The sequence below is a fragment of the Schistocerca americana genome, chromosome 10, assembly GCF_021461395.2.
Source record: "Schistocerca americana isolate TAMUIC-IGC-003095 chromosome 10, iqSchAmer2.1, whole genome shotgun sequence".
NCBI classification, from domain to species: domain Eukaryota; kingdom Metazoa; phylum Arthropoda; class Insecta; order Orthoptera; family Acrididae; genus Schistocerca; species Schistocerca americana.
Genome location: NC_060128.1, coordinates 83,444,290 through 83,456,966, shown reverse-complemented (window position 1 = coordinate 83,456,966; position 12,677 = coordinate 83,444,290).

Below are 12,677 nucleotides of genomic sequence, written 5' to 3'. Positions count from 1 at the left end.
CGAGGTCGGTCTGTACGTTTTTGTGCTGTACGTGTCCCTTCACGTTTTTACTTCACTATGACATCGGAAACAGTGGACCTAGGGATATTTGGGAGGGTGGATATCTCGCGTACAGAGGTATGACAAAAGTGACTCCCAATCACCTGTCCGCGTTCGAAGTCCGTGAGTTCCGCGTAGCGCCCCATTCTGCTGTCTCACGATGTCTGATGACTACTGAGGCCGCTGATATGGAGTACCTGGCAGCAGGTGGCAGGACAGTGCACCTATCATGAAAATCGTATTCCGGCCGCTGTGGCCGTGCGGTTCTAGGCGCTTCAGTCCGGAACCGCGCTGCTGCTACCGTCGCAGGTTCGAATCCTGCCCCGCGCATGGATGTGTGTGATGTCCGTAGGTTAGATAGGTTTAAGTAGTTCTAAGTCTAGGGGACTGATGACCTCAGATGTTAAGTCCCATAGTGCTTAAAGCCATTTGAACCATTTGAAAAACGTATGTTTTTGGGGGTGTCCGGATACTTTTGATCGCATAGTGTAATCCCAACGGGTTTCTGTACACTGGCCGCATTTGTTTTGCGTGCCGACGAGATGATTTTGTAAACATCTCTATCGCTGTATAGAACTATCGTTTTCGCCTGCAGCCGTTTTGCACTTCGCAGTTGAAAGGTGATAAAAGCGCTGCCAAGTGTTAGGGATTTTCTTAAGTTGACACGATTGTACGAGTATTTTAGTAATAATGAATAAATGTGTAGCACTTCATGCATGATGCTACATATTTGACGTATCTTAGTGTATATGAGGTCACATCTCCTGATTTGTATGCCATATAATGCTATAATTTTGTAGGTACATTCAGTGGCATATGTGGATATTGTCTGCGACATGTGTCGCGAATTGAGTTCGTAGAAAAGAAGTAATTGACTGCAACACCATGCGCGATGCGGCAGTTTTTGACGCTTCCCGCTGTTCATGACGTCATATGTTGTGAACTACGTGACTACGTGTGTTACCATGACATACTTTCGCAGATGCATTTAGCGGGAAATGTGGGTACCGCCTGCAAACTTTATTGCGAATACTGGTAGTAGCACGGAAATGGTGAGTTTGGTTTGTAGGGTGCTCAACAGCGTAGTTATCCGCGCCCGCACAAATGCCGAATCTATTCACTTTCCAGTCTCGACACTTTCGTGAATGCCGATGAAACGGTGAGCACAACACATACACCTAGTCCTTGGGCGGAGAAAATCTCCTACTCGCCAAGGAATCGAATACGGGACCCCCTGATCCAGATGCAGCAACGCTAACCAGTAGAACACGAGCTGCGGGCGAGTAGAATGGAAGTAATACCTTTAAATGTCACGAAACACTGGTCCATATATGTTCCACAGAATTTTTCTTTCTTGCTTTTCAGTCACTCTGATTTTGGGATGACCATGAGTAACTGTTGTCTCTGCAGCGTAGAGTGCTTTTGGTAGAACGACTGCCTTGTAATGCTTTAGTTTTGAATTGACAGTAATAGGTTTTTTTTGTTGTAGTAATTCCAAGCGAGCTTATATGCTTGTTTGTAATTTGCAGATTCTTTCTTGATTGGCTATGGAGTGCAGTCCTGATGGTTAGATTAACTCTCCTAGATATTTGAAGTGCGCAACTCGTGTCGCCTTCCCGTACTGAGTCCTTATGAGGAGGCTATCTGCAGGCTTGCTTTCCAAGCCCTGAGTCTTCTCGAGGGAGATTTGTTGGCCATATTTCGTGAACTTCTCCGGTGGATGCACATTTGGCTTCTTCTCTATTAATGGTTAGAATGGCGAAAGCCAGATACTTCACATTGACTCTCTGCTCTTTTTTAATCGTGAGTTGAATTCCCTTTATTTCACATAGACACGCAAACACACACACGCACACACACGCACACATACACACACACACACACACACACACACACACACACACACACTACATATATACACTCCTGGAAATGGAAAAAAGAACACATCGACACCGGTGTGTCAGACCCACCATACTTGCTCCGGACACTGTGAGAGGGCTGTACAAGCAATGATCACACGCACGGGACAGCGGACACACCAGGAACCGCGGTGTTGGCCGTCGAATGGCGCTAGCTGCGCAGCATTTGTGCACCGCCGCCGTCAGTGTCAGCCAGTTTGCCGTGGCATACGGAGCTCCATCGCAGTCTTTAACACTGGTAGCATGCCGCGACAGCGTGGGCGTGAACCGTATGTGCAGCTGACGGACTTTGAGCGAGGGCGTATAGTGGGCATGCGGGAGGCCGGGTGGACGTACCGCCGAAATGCTCAACACGTGGGGCGTGAGGTCTCCACAGTACATCGATGTTGTCGCCAGTGGTCGGCGGAAGGTGCACGTGCCCGTCGACCTGGGACCGGACCGCAGCGACGCACGGATGCACGCCAAGACCGTAGGATCCTACGCAGTGCCGTAGGGGACCGCACCGCCACTTCCCAGCAAATTAGGGACACTGTTGCTCCTGGGGTATCGGCGAGGACCATTCGCAACCGTCTCCATAAAGCTGGGCTACGGTCCCGCACACCGTTAGGCCGTCTTCCGCTCACGCCCCAACATCGTGCAGCCCGCCTCCAGTGGTGTCGCGGCAGGCGTGAATGGAGGGACGAATGGAGACGTGTCGTCTTCAGCGATGAGAGTCGCTTCTGCCTTGGTGCCAATGATGGTCGTATGCGTGTTTGGCGCCGTGCAGGTGAGCGCCACAATCAGGACTGCATTCGACCGAGGCACACAGGGCCAACACCCGGCATCATGGTGTGGGGAGCGATCTCCTACACTGGCCGTACACCACTGGTGATCGTCGAGGGGACACTGAATAGTGCACGGTACATCCAAACCGTCATCGAACCCATCGTTCTACCATTCCTAGACCGGCAAGGGAACTTGCTGTTCCAACAGGACAATGCACGTCCGCATGTATCCCGTGCCACCCAACGTGCTCTAGAAGGTGTAAGTCAACTACCCTGGGCAGCAAGATCTCCGGATCTGTCCCCCATTGAGCATGTTTGGGACTGGATGAAGCGTCGTCTCACGCGGTCTGCACGTCCAGCACGAACGCTGGTCCAACTGAGGCGCCAGGTGGAAATGGCATGGCAAGCCGTTCCACAGGACTACATCCAACATCTCTATGTTCGTCTCCATGGGAGAATAGCAGCCTGCAATGCTGCGAATGGTGGATATACACTGTACTAGTGCCGACATTGTGCATGCTCTGTTGCCTGTGTCTATGTGCCTGTGGTTCTGTCAGTGTGATCATGTGATGTATCTGACCCCAGGACTGTGTCAATAAAGTTTCCCCTTCCTGGGACAATGAATTCACGGTGTTCTTATTTCAATTTCCAGGAGTGTATATCTTTCAATATAGGGCCAATATTTTTGTAACAGTTGTTCACAGGGAGTTCAGAAACTACACTAGTGGCCATTAAAATTGCTACACCACGAAGATGACGTGCTACAGACGCGAAATTTAGCCGACAGGAAGTAGATGATGTGATATGCAAATGGTTAGCCTTCCAGAGTATTCACACAAGACTGGCGACACCTAGAACGTGCTCACACGAGGAAAGTTTCCAACCGATTTCTCATACACAAATAGCAGTTGACCGGCGTTGCCTGGTGAAACGTTGTTGTGATTCCTCGTGTAAGGAGGAGAAATGCGTACCATCACGTTTCCGACTTTGATAAAGGTCCGATTGTAGCCTATCGCGATTGCGGTTTATCGTATCGCAACATTGCAGCTCGCGTTGGTCGAGATCCAATGACTGTTAGCAGAATACGGAATCGGTGGGTTCAGGAATGTGATACGGAACGCCGTGGTGGATCCCAACGGCCTCGTATCACTAGCAGTCGAGACGACAGGCATCTTATCCGCATGGCTGTAACGGATCGTGCAGCCACGTCTCGATCCCTGAGTCAACAGATGGGGTCGTTTGCAAGACAACAACCATCTGCACGAACAGTTCGACGACGTTAGCAGCAGCACGGACTATCAGCTCGAAGACTGGTGTACTCATCGACGAACCTGGGTTCACGAATGGCGAAACGCCATTTTTTCGGATGAATCCAGGTTATGTTTACAGCATCATGATGGTCGCATCCGTGTTTGGCAACATCGCGGTGAACGCACATTTGAAGCGTGTATTCGTCATCGCCATACTGGCGTACCACCCTGCGTGATGGTATGGGTCCCATTGGTTACACGTCTCGGTCACCTCTTGTTCGTATTGACGGCACTTTGAACAGTGGACGTTACATTTCCGATGTGTTACGACCCGTGGCTCTACCCTTCATTCGATCCCTGTGAAACCCTACATTTCAGCAGGATAATGCACGACCGCATGTTGCACGTCCTGTACGGGCCTTTCTGGATACAGAAAATGTTCGACTGCTGCCCTGGCCAGCACATTCTCCACATCTCTCACCAACTGAAAACGTCTGGTCAATGGTGGCCGAGCAACTGGCTCCTCCCAATACGCCAGTGACTACTCTTGATGAACTGTGGTATCGTGTTGAAGCTGCATGGGCAGCTGTACCTGTACACGCCATCCACGCTCTGTTTGACTCAATGCCCAGGCGTATCAAGGCCGTTATTACGGCCAGAGGTGGTTGTTCTGGGAACTGATTTCTCAGGATGTATGCACCCAAATTGCGTGTAAATATAATCACATGTCAGTTCTAGTATAATATAATTGTCCAATGAATACCCGTTTATCATGGCCAGTAGTGTAAGTAACAAGGTGTCCAAACCTAACATCATTGAGGAACAAGAGTGGCGCATTGTCTGAAGACAGTACACCGTCCTGGTTTCTCGCATTTCTGCTGCAGTATGGATGACAGGTGCATCATCCTGGTGGAGTGAAATCGTGCAGCAACTGGATAAGTACTACAAAGTTGAAGTACGCTCGATAGTGCGATTACTGCTCGAAAAACGTCTAAATTGCATACGGATTCACTGTGAAATTCTGCCAGTATGCCGGTATCCAGTCGTAGTGAAATGGTGCGTCCGCGCGGGCAAGCTGCGTGGTCTTGGGCGTCTTGTAACGGTTCGCGACGCTACCCCCGATGGAATGGTTCAAATGGCTCTGAGCACTATGGGACTTAACATCTGAGGTCATCAGTCCCCCTAGAACTTAGAACTACTTAAACCTAACTAACCTAAGGACATCACATACATCCATGCCCGAGGCAGGATTCGAACCTGCGACCGTAGCGGTCACGCAGTTCCAGACTGAAGCGCCTAGAACCGCACTGTCACACCGGCTGGCAAAGTTGAAGGGTATTTACTATCGTGATACACCGACAACGCCTGACAACATGCGTCAGCGCATTGTCAATGCATGTGTGAACATTACGGAAGGCGAACTCCTCGCTGTTGAGAGGAATGTCGTTACACGTATTGGCAAATGCATTGAAGTTGACGGACATCATTTTGAACATTTATTGCATTAATGTGGTATTTACAGGTAATCACGCTGTAACAGCATGCGTTCTCAGAAATGATAAGTTCACAAAGGTACATGTATGACATTGGAACAACCGAAATAAAATGTCCAAACGTACCTACGTTCTGTATTTTCATTTAAAAAACCTACCTGTTACCAACTGTTCGTCTGAAATTGTGAGTCGTACGTTTGTGACTATTGCAGTGGCATCTATCACAAAGCGAAAAAAGTGGTCGCACTAAAACATTCATGTTTCTTTATGTACTACATGAATATGTAATAAAAAATGTGGGTTCCTATTTAAAAAACGCAGTTGATATCCGTTTGGGCTATGGAAGCGCCATCTAGCGGGCCAACCATAAGGTCATCTGGTTTTGGCCCTTTAAGCTAGACAAGTTTCGTTCTTTGTAGTTTGTTCGTTTGACGCTTATTTCGTGAGATATTTGGCCCGGTCACGATCAATGGACCACCCTGTATACTCATATACAGACGGCGGTAGTATTGGGTACTCACGGTGTAAGGGCAGTGCATTGACGGAGATGCCATTTGCATTCAGGTCACTCATGTGAAATAGTTTCCCATGTGATTATGGCCGCACGACGGCAATTGACAGACTCTGAACGTACAGAAACCAGATGGCAGTTATAAGAGTCGAGGGGCATGAAAGGGAAGCAGTGGTTGGGAAGGGAGTGAGACAGGGTTGTAGCCTCTCCCCGATGTTGTTCAATCTGTATATTAAGCAAGCAATAAAGGAAAGAAAAGAAAAGTTCGGAGTAGGTATTAAAATCCATGGAGAAGAAATAAAAACTTTGAGGTTCGCCGATGACATTGTAATTCTGTCAGAGACAGCAAAGGACTTGGAAGAGCAGTTGAACGGAATGGACAGTGTCTTGTAAGGAGGATATAAGATGAACATCAGCAAAAGCAAAACGAGGATAATGGAATGTAGTCGAATTAAGTCGGGTGATGCTGAGGGAATTAGATTAGGAAATGAGACACTTAAAGTAGTAAAGGAGTTTTGCTATTTAGGGAGTAAAATAACTGATGATGGTCGAAGTAGAGGGGATATAAAATGTAGACTGGCAATGGGAAGGAATGTGTTTCTCAAGAAGAGAAATTTGTTAACATCGAGTATAGATTTAAGTGTCAGTAAGTCGTTTCTGAAAGTATTTGTATGGAGTGTAGCCATGTATGGAAGTGAAACGTGGACGATAAATAGTTTGGACAAGAAGAGAATAGAAGCTTTCGAAATGTGGTGCTACAGAAGAATGCTGAAGATCAGATGGGTAGATCACATAACTAATGAGGAGGTACTGAATAGAGTTGGGGAGAAGAGAAGTTTGTGGCACAACTTGACAAGAAGAAGGGACCGGTTGGTAGGACATCTTCTGAGGCATCAAGGGATCACCAATTTAGTATTGGAGGGCAGCGTGGAGGGTAAAAATCGTAGAGGGAGACCAAGAGATGAATACACCAAGCAGATTCAGAGGGATGTAGGTTGCAGTAGGTACTGGGAGATGAAGAAGCTTGCACAGGATAGAGTAGCATGGAGAGCTGCATCAAACCAGTCTCTGGACTGAAGACCACAACAACAAGAACAACATGGTAATTGGAACTAGATGGATGGGATATTGCATTTTGAAAATCGTTAGGGATTGCTGAGTTCCGAGATCCATTGCGTCAAGAGAGTGCCCACAATACCACTGCCTCTCATCACGAACAGTGCAGTGGCCGACTGCCTTCACTTAACGATCGAGAACAGCGGCCTTTGCGTAGCGTCGTCAGTGCTAACAGGTGAGCAGTTTTGCGTCAAATAATGTCAGAAATCAATGTGCGACGTACGACGAAGGTATCCATGAAGACAGTGCGGCAAAATCTGGCGTTGGTGGGCTGTGGCAGCTGATAGCACGACATCACCTGCAGCGCCTCTCGTGGGCTCGTGACCATATCGGTTGTGGACCCTAGAGTAATGGAGGACCGTGGCCTGGTCACAAGAGTCCCGATTTCAGTTGCTAAGAGCTGGTGGTGGGGTTCGAGTAAAAAGAGGACCCCACGAAGCCACGGATCCAAGTCGTCGAAAAGGCACTGTGCAAGCAAGTGGTGAGCTGATAATGGCGTGGCCTACGTATACGTGGAACTGACTGAGTCCGCTGGACGTCCGGCTACTTGGAGAGCATTTGCAGCCATTCATGAACTTCATGTTCCCAAACGATGATGCAATTTTTGTGGATGACAGTGCGCCATGTCACCACAGGGCGATCAAGGTCGCAGTAGCCGACCACATCGTCGACGCGCAGAAGGATGAAGACGACTAAGGCACTCCTCAGGGGGTTACCTCGGTGCTGTGAGGAGGCAGCGGTCCGGGAAGGGCTGCTGCGAGCCGGGTTCGGTAATGCAGCCGCAAGGTTGCGCAACCGGACCAACAGGAAGAGGGCGGCGCTCTATGCCGTGACCGTGCAAACGGTCGACGGCGGGAGCGACATCTTCGACTTGCGGAAGTTGCTGGGCTTCCCGGTTACGACGGAGGCTCTCCCGACCGCCACGGACCCTCAGCCCCAGTGCTTCAGGTGCCAGGGCGAGGGCCATGTTGCGAAGTACTGCCGCAACGCGGCGCGGTGCGTCGAGTGCTCAGGTGAGCACGACAGTCGCGCCTGCGACCGCGGCGGCAACGCTCTGCCGACTTGTGTCCGGTGTGGCGGCCCGCACGTCGCCAGTTGGCGCGGTTGTGCGGCTTTCTCGAGCCGCAGCCGCACCGACGCAGCGGCAGAAGCGAAGACGACGTCGGAAACGGCGTAGGGCGCAGAACAGCCCGGCGCAGCTGAGGGACGGCGCAGCAGCAGATCCACCTGCCAGGGGCGGGGACGGCCGCTCGGAAACGGGCAGCCAGGACGCAGCTCGCCCTCCCGTGAAGAGATGTGACCTCGAACTCGGCACCGCCGTGGAGGAGGCCACAGCAGCCCTCAAAGCCGTCATGGCGGCGGAGAGGGCTGCCTTCGCAGCCGCCGTGGCTGCGGAGAAGGAAGAGGCCTCGAGGCATCTGCGAGCAGTCTTCGCCCGAGGCCTCAGCGCAGTCGTACCTGCGAACACTCCTGCGACCTCGCAGAAGGACGCTCGCGCGCCTATCCCAGCGGTTGTCCCAGCAGCACCGCAGGTGAGAGGCGCAAAGAAGACAACCGCCGCCCCGGCGGAACCGGTGGCGACACCGAACGCTGCGGGAGCGACCATCATCGCGACAGCGAGAGCGAACGGCATACATTTCTCCGACGCTGAAGCGGCGCAGCTCTCCGAACAAGCGGAGCTGCTCGAGGCTGCACTGCAGAAGTCCTGCGCCGTGCAGTAGAGGAGGACGCTGAACGGGAGGCGATCGCCGCCGCTCTGCACCAGCCTGATGAAGCTGCACCAAGTCACCGACGACAAGGCGCAGCAGAGGGCCTAACAGCAGCGCATGCGTTGCCGCGCCGGACTCTTATGTTACAAGGACGAAGCCACTGCGGCCGGCCCGGGAGACTACAAGCGAGCCCAGCCGCAGCTCCCGGACTGACCCAGCTAACCACCACGCAGCACATAGGTAACGATGCACGATACCTCACGCAAACCCTCCCTCACCTTGCGTGCTCTGTCGCAGCTAGCAAGCCGCTACTGCCCTTACTACCCGTCCTACTGTCGCAGAGGTTTTTTTCCCTTGGCGCTGGCCTCGGCACTTTTTTTCCTCTGCCCTTACAACCGCTACCCTTCAATCGTTTTCGACCACTTCTATCTCCTTATGGACCATGTTAATGAGTAGTCTTACCCAGACGCATGGATAACATCACAGCCTGCATCCTGTGACGCCTAACATGTTTACGGAGGTGACAGTAGAACTTTTGGTTTGGTCACCACGTTGGTGCGGGCGTGGAGGGGCCCCATCCTTTAAAAAAAACCGAGCCACAACTGTTCGGGACTGGTTTGAAGAACATTTTAGACAATTTGAGGGAATGATTTGGCCACCCAGACGGCCTGTCATAGATCCCATTGACATTTATGGGAAATAATCGAGAGGTCAGTTCGTGCAAAAATCCTGCACGGCTGACACTTAAGCAATTATGGGCAGCTGTAGGGGCAGCATCGCTCAATATTTCTGCGGGAAACTTCCAAGCGGATGCTGAGTCCGTGCCACGTCAAGTTTATGCACTACGTCGGGCGAAAGAACGTCCGATACAGTACTGGGACGTATCCCATGACTTGTCAACTCAGTGTACGATGTGACGAAAAAGTGTACAGTGAAGATCGCCGTAGCAGTTTTGTCGTAGGACAGTTTTTTGTACCAACACAGTTTCGACGTGGCCACAGTTAGGTACAGCGTGGAGAACACTCGCCCGTCACTTGACTTCTGGTTACTGTAGCAGAGGAAGGGGGGGGGGAAGGGAGAAGGTTTGCGGAGAGGAGGGGGGAGGCAGAAGGGGAGAGCAGACGAGAGGAGAGGGGACAGGAGTGGGGAGGTAGGCTTTAGGGTTCATAAGCGGCCATCCGTCTTCATTACTCTTTATTAGAGCGCCGTGCCGGCCTAATGCCTATTGATTGCCGCTGCGATGTAATACAACAACAGCAGCGGCGGCGGCGGCGGCGGCGGCGGCGGCGGCGGCAGAAGCAAGCTGTCAGTCGGCGTTTCGGAGCCCGAGGCCGCGTCATCATCAGCGTGCCACAGGCTACGCTGCCCCACTCAGCGCGTCGTATTCCGCAGACCGCCATGAAAGCAGCATCCGGTCAGAAAATTTATGTCAGCGAATATTTCTGTTACCATAATGAAATTCTCAATCTGTGGCGGAGTGTGCGCTGATGTGAAACTTCTCCCTGATTGAAACTGTCTACCGGACTGAGACTCCAACTCGGGACCTATGCGCAAATGTCCCGAGTTCGAGTCTCTGCACAGCACACAGTTTTAACCTAACAGGACGTTTCAGTATTTCTGTAGATTCCTACTCGACAAGCAGATTCTGATAATGAAGCCCATTGCTCGAATGGCGTCCCTTCAATAAAATATCCTAAATACACTGTTCAGAAACATTAATGTGACCACCCATCAAAAACCTGAATACCCACCTTTCGCAGCGCCGGCCACTGCGTGACGTACAAGACGTGTCAGTGGCGTTCTGGAAGGTACCGACATGCGGACTGCATAGCCGTACCCAACTGCGCTAGCTTCCTCGGTTGGGGATCCATTGCGCGAACAGCCCGATGCAGGTGCTCCCACAGATTCTCTACTGGGTTTCAGTCTGGGAGTTTGGTAACCATGGGAGTGCGGTAAAATGGTCGTAGTGATAAAAAAAAATGGCTCTGAGCAATATGGGACTTAACATCTGAGGTCATCAGTCCTCCAGAACTTAGAACTACTTAAACCTAACTAACCTAAGGACATGACACACATCCATGCCCGAGGCAGGATTCGAACCTGCGACCGTAGCGGTCACGCGGTTCCACACTGAAGCGCCTAGAACCGCTCGGCCACACCGGCCGGCTCCTGATGATCTTCGGACCACACTCGTACACTGCAAGCTGTATAACATGTCATTGAGGAGACACTGTTGGTAGTCTCTCGGCTCATGTGGACGGCCAGTTGCTGAACGTTGCACGTCTGCTGAGCCGTACACATCTCCGCACACATTGTTCACGCCTGTCATCTATTGCCTCGGTCCGTCCCGATAGCTGAGCGGTCAGCGTGACGGATTGCCATCTTATGGTCCCGGGTTCGATTCCCGGCCGGGTCGGAGATTTTCTTCGATCAGGGACTGTGTGTTGTGTTGTCTTCATCATCATTTCATCCCCATCCGTCGCGCAGGTCGCCCATTATGACGTCGAATGTAATAAGAGCTGCACCAAGGCGGCCGGACCTGCCCCGTAAGGGGCCTCCCGGCCAATGACGCCAAACGCTCGTTTCCATTTCCATCTATGATCTCGGAGCCAGTTTTGGATAGCGCCGTTGTGGTATGCATAGTCAGCGGCACGAGAATAGTTAACGAACATCGTCGTTTCGGAAATACTCCTACCCTTAGCCCGCAAGCCAACGATCCTGCCCATTCGGACGTCAGACAAATCGCTCCGTTTTGGCATCACGACGAAGACTACATTATTTTCTGCGTCCCCGACAGTCTTTATATATCCTCCACTGCTAGTGCTGCCACCTGCTGACTATCATTACTGATGTCGAACATAGGGGACGGTCACATTATGTGGATGGAATGTGTAATAACACGACGATTTGTGACTCTTGATACTTGTTTAAGGAGCGTTTGTTGCCTCTGATAAGCAACAAATCCACCACATAAAGCATTTACAACTGTTACTCCGCAGCTCGTGGTCTTTCGGCAGCGTTGTCGCTTCGCACGCACGTGGTCCCGGGTTCGATTCCCAGCGGGGTCAGAGATTTTCCCTGCCTCGAGATGACTGGGTGTTGTTGTGTCGTCTTCATCATCATCATTCATCCCCATTACGGTCGGAGGAAGGCAATGGCAAACCACCTCCACTAGGACCTTGCCTAGTACGGCGTTGCGGGTCTCCTGCATCGTCCGCTACCCTCTGTAAAGGAGTATGGGACTTCATCATCACTCAGAATGATTAGAATTCTTAGTAAAGCTTCCTTCGTGCCTGACTGGGCACTGATTCTATATCTTTTTAATCTGTGATCACAGTTGGTAAAAATGTTTTGGCTGACCCCATAACATCTGTAACGAGACGTTAGCACGGAAGGCGTATCATCTACTTCGGTTTATTTGGAGAATTTCAGGGAAGTGTGGTTCGGCTGTAAACGAGACCGCAAATAGAACGCTAGTGTGATTCGTTCTTGAGAACTGTTCGAGTATCTGGGATACCGAACACATCAGGTTACGAGTAAGAGATCGAAGCATTTCAGAGGCGGGCTGCTGAGGTTCGATCAACACGCAAGTGTTACGAGGACGCTTCGTCAGCTCAGATTGGAATCCCTGGAGGGAAGACGACGCTCTTTCCACGACACAGTGTTGAGAAAATTTAGAGAACCGTCATTTGAAGCTGACTGCAGAACGATACCATTGCCTCCGACGTACATTTCGCGTAACCCACAAAGATAAAATGAAAGATACTTTGACTCATATGGAAGCATATAGACAGTCGTTTGTCCCTCGCTACATTTAGGAGCGGAACATGAAGGGGGAAAGAGGTGAATAATAGTGGTAAGTGGTGCCCTCCGCCA